Raw genomic sequence first — 5,000 nt, forward strand, 5'->3', positions numbered from 1 at the left:
GTTTGTTTGTTTCCTTTTTCTTTTTGTCCTTGAGCCTGCAATCTGATATGCCAGGGGATCCAAGTTATTGTCTGGGGAGATGATGTCATGGCTGAAAAAAGGGTTAGGAAGCTGGATCAGGGAAGAGACTAGCTCTCTAATATGGGAAAGGGGTATAAATATTGTTGACTGTAAACCCCATCGATTTGATGTGATCTGGGGCACATAATCAGCTTAGGAGCCTATGTGACCTCTGCATCCCTCTAGATCTGAGCTCACATTCTGGTCACAGATATTTCTATCCAAATGATAACTCAACTGCTACTCATTCATATTGAAAAGTAGGTTTCTTAAGAAAAAGGCCCAACATCACCAGACTTAATATAAAAGTAGATGTTCTTAAATATATGAGTTCAATGCAAGGTTACCATGTTTTATTTTGCTATGCAAATAATATTTTCAAAGCCTATTCCATCACTTTTTTTCCCCCAGGGTTAATGCTGGGCTCGGTGCCTACATCATGAATCCACAGCTCGTGGAGGTCATTTTTCCCCCTTTTGTTGCCCTTGTTGTTGTAGCCTCTTTGTGGTTATTATTATTACCATTGTTGATGTTGTTCGCTGTTGGATAGGACAGAGAGAAATGGAGAGAGAAGGGGAAGACAGAGAGGGGGAGAGAAAGATAGACACCTGCAGACCTGCTTCAACGCCTGTGAAGCGATGCCCCTGCAGGTGGGGAGCGGGGGCTCAAGCTGGAATCCTTACGCTGCGCTTTTCGCCACGTGCGCTTAACCCACTGCACCACCGCCCGACCCCCTCACTTTATTTTTTTAAGGACAATTTTAAAATAGAAAGTGTGAGCTAATTTCCAAATCTAGAAGTTAATTAAATTTAACCCTATGAATAAAACAGTTTGTTTTGACTGCGGCTTCTCTTATTTTGTTTCTGACCAGTGAAAACAAGGCCCAAGCCACTGACTGACTCCTGTAGAAGGGTGAGTATTTGGGAGGATCTAACAACTGGCTTTTTATTATCAACACTTTGATTTAGAATGTAACTTGAGGGAAATAAATGGGATGACATTTCTTGTAATCTCTTATAAGTCAGACTTTCCACTACCTTCATCTGGTTTCTATCCTCTCCCACTACACAATTAGTCTGAATATTTGAGGTTTCCCTATTGTCTCCAGTAAGGTTCCTGAAGGCAAGGTCAAACTAAGGGCAAGTATCACAGGTCAGAAGGATTCTATTCTGAACCACATGAATGTATCTCTAAATAAGTATATATATTTTTAAATTGAAGTCACCATGTTACTGAAGTTATTGAGTGCTCAAGCCAAATGAGTGAGTGAGGCTTGTGTTAAATCCAAATACCCTATTTTAAAGATGGCAAGTGATTTAAAACTGACAATCTGTCACAGTACAAATGGGCAAAATCAGTTCACCACAGCCATGAGAAAGACGCAGCTCACTGTTTGGGTGGGTCTGATTTGTTTGGGGCCAGTGACCTTTTCCTGCTCTGGCATTTTTTTTTTTTAGACCTCCTTAGACCATTTGACATGATACAGTTGTTCTTAGTTTATGAGTTGCGGGTTATCTTGAGGGCAGCGTCTCCTTTCCTGGAAACATGCATGCAAAATTCAACCAGGTAAGCCATTATCTTACTTCATTATTTGTGTTTTTGACATTTCAGGGACAATCTGTCGAAAGCATGAGGAACATCTTAACCTCTTTCTTTCTAAGTAAAGCCAAGCACACTGTGAAGATTTACCACCGTGGTGAAATTTCTTAACATTAAAAACAGTACAATGTAGCACTTGATATAAGACCTTTGAAGAGCATCATTAGTCCTAAGCCTATCACCAATCTGAAAGTCACATTTTTAAATTTGTGTGGTGTAGACAATCATTTCAAATATTTCAGGGTTTGGACCTTTTATTTTTCCTTCAGTTTTTAGAGTGGTTTAGAAGACAGGTAAAAATAAGAATAAGTTGTTTCATAGTTTTAGTTAACAATAACAAAAATCCTAGTAACTATGGGCTTAATGGAAACAGATAAATCCAAGCCACCATGTGTAATTAACCACTTAAATTTTGTATTACTGTATGCAGTTTCCAGAAAGGATGAAACAAAATAATAAGTATACTATTTAAGTGTTCTAGCTAGTGTGTAAAGATTTTTTTAAAAATGTAAGAGAGGGGGCCAGGTGGTAGTGCAGTGGGTTAAACACACATGACACAAAGCCCAAGGACCAGGTAAGGATCCCAATTGGAGCCCTCAGCTCCCCATCTCCGGGGGGGAGGGGGCTTCACATGTGGTGAAGCATGTCTGCAGGTATCTATTTGTCTTCTCCTCCTCTCTCGATTTCTCTCTGTCCTATATAACAACAACAAGGAGGAGAATGCCTGGTGAATCTTACCAGATTTTGTTGTGAAGACACATAAAATTGTTTTATATAAAGTTACTGAGGCATTGAGGACTGTGTGGTAGTTTATGTTACTTACTTTAATGTACCTAGTAAGTTAGAGGCATATGTACCATCAAACCCATCAAACCACATTTCTTCTACCAGGACTCCATATTTGTGATGCTATTTCTGTTACTCTGAATAGGAAATTCAGAAAAACTTTTGTAGCTCATATAGATCTCCTGACCTTTATGAGTAGTAGTCCATTTTCAGGGTCTGACTTAATACGATCCACTTTGCAACTTATTGGGAGTTATTTTCTGGATGGCCAAAATGCCCAAATTCTTCCCAGATTATTTCTACTCATCATAGCATATGTAATATTTCCTGGTGAAACATAATTATTGGTATTTTTAAGTCTAAATATTGGAGGTTGGAAGTCGAAGCTCAAGATGTCTTGCACTATTAGTTTCTTCTGAGACTTCTCTCCTTGGCTTTTAGGTGGCTATCATTCCCATGTGTTCTGACATGGTCTTATCTCTGTACTTATCTGAGTACAAATTTCCTCTTACATAGACATCATAGTTTTGGGTTTGCTTTGGGTTATGCCTATCCACATCACTTTTTTTGACTTAATTACTTCTTTTAACATACTCACTCCAAATACAGATATATTCTCAGGTATACTAGGAGACTGGCTTTCAATCTATGAATTTGTTGTGTGAGGGGTGAGGGAGGGAAATTGCATCTATTACTTTAGGTGAACAGGATTTTTGTAATAGAAAAAGCCTAAACATTGGCAGTCATAGGTTTTTGGTCTCATTGTATGAATCTCTAGCAAGGAACCACAGAGCAAGTGAGTAGCCCTGGTATGGCCTTCCATTGATTTTTACAACAAATTACAAGGTAGTGGTAGTCAATTGACACACTTTTAATTTAGCTAAATCAGGCATTATATTTTTGATCTTTTATTATCTTTATTCATTTATTGAATAGAGAGTCAGAAATTGAGAGGGAAGAGGGTGATAGGGAGAGAGACAGAGAGATACTTGCAACATTGCTTTTACCACTTGCAAAGCTTTCCCCCTGCAGGTGGGGACTGGGGGCTTGAACCCAGGTCCTAATGCTTTGTAACATGTGTGCTCAGCCAGATGTACCACCACCCAGCCCCCTAAACCAGATATTCCTTTTTAAAATATATATTTATTTATTTCCTTTTTGTTGCCCTTGTTGTTTTTATTGTTATAGTAGTCATTACTGTTGTTGATGTCATCCTTGTTGGATAGGACAGAAAGAACGGAGAGAGGAGGGGAAGATAGAGAAGGGGAGAGAAAGTTAGACACCTGCTTCACCATCTGTGAAGCGACTCCCCTGCAGGTGGGGAGCCTGGGGCTCAAACCAAGATCCTTACGCAGGTCCTTGCACTTTGAGCCTCGTGTGCTTAACTTGCTGTGCTACCCCGCCCGACTCCCAGCAGATATTCTTAAGAATGTTTGCTAATCTTTCTGCAGCCAGTTCAAAGAGTCTATAATTTTAAAAGTTATTTGCAATAGAAATTTGGCTATTTCAACATTTTATACTCCTCAAGTTAGTACACAATAACAAAGAAGTACAAGCAACAAAATTCTCAGTTCCCAGTTTGTTCTTTAGCTTTCATGCTTTTGTTTAGTTTGTGTTTAGCAGTCAACTGGAACTGGAAAAGTGGATCAGCTTATTCACTGAATTAGTTTGAGTGGTTGGTTCTGTTCCTCTCTTGGGGGCACATTTTGACCCTGCTAAGGAAGCAGGGCATTCAGATAAATAAATAAGCTCGAGCTATCATCTTTTCCAATTAATGAGGAATATTTCCTTTTAAACTGATTTTGCTACACTTTTCTGAACATGTCAAAAACTGACTTGGGGCTTCCTAGGTGCTCCAGGGTGATTTTACAGTTCTAAACTCATACATATGTGTGGAAACATAAAAGGGACCTAAATCAAGATGCTTGGAGCAGGGTGGTGTAATTGCTGACTTTTTAAAGACAAGTCACTACACAAAGTGAAGCAATAAATTAATAATGCCTCGGATCGCAAGTTAATGAAGATGACTTGCCTAAGAGGCTGGTGATCATTTGTGCAGGCAAAATGTCTCAGACAGCCCTTGGGAGGTAAAACAGTTGGGAACAGCATCCACCCCTGCAGCTTTCACTCTTGCTATAGGACATACAGCAAATCAGTCTCAGATCCCAGAGCAAATTCCAGCTTAGACTAGCAGGATGACTTTTTATTGACCCCAAAAAGGTTGGTTGGTCAGAATGGAGGTTACAGTTGTGGTGTGTTTGGCAGCCACAGTGGTGGGGGAGGGGGTTTTAACAGAATCCTTAGTGGTTTGGACCAACACATCAAATTTCTCCTGATGGCTCAGAAATCAGCGAGCCAGCTCCATGGAAATTAAAACAGATTGGGAGTCTGCCAGGTGGGTATGCTGAGGGGTTTGCTCCCAGAGGGGACTGGGGCAGAGGAGGGGGGGGGCAGGCTGTGGGTCTAGGCTGTCTCCAAAGGATCTGTAAAGGCAAAGGCTCATGGGAAGTTTTCTCCACTGTCAACATCACATGGGTTGGGAGCCCTCACATGGG

The 5,000-nt window shown here is 40.3% G+C and overlaps 1 long non-coding RNA gene across 1 annotated transcript in view; it reads left to right on the forward strand.

The window, feature by feature from the left end:
- LOC132537550 (uncharacterized) overlaps positions 1-5,000 on the forward strand; it is a 233,266-nt gene that overhangs the window by 197,087 nt on the left and 31,179 nt on the right. The gene's annotated exons all lie outside the window — the stretch shown is intronic.

Source organism: Erinaceus europaeus, chromosome 3 (genome assembly GCF_950295315.1).
Source record: "Erinaceus europaeus chromosome 3, mEriEur2.1, whole genome shotgun sequence".
NCBI lineage: Eukaryota > Metazoa > Chordata > Mammalia > Eulipotyphla > Erinaceidae > Erinaceus > Erinaceus europaeus.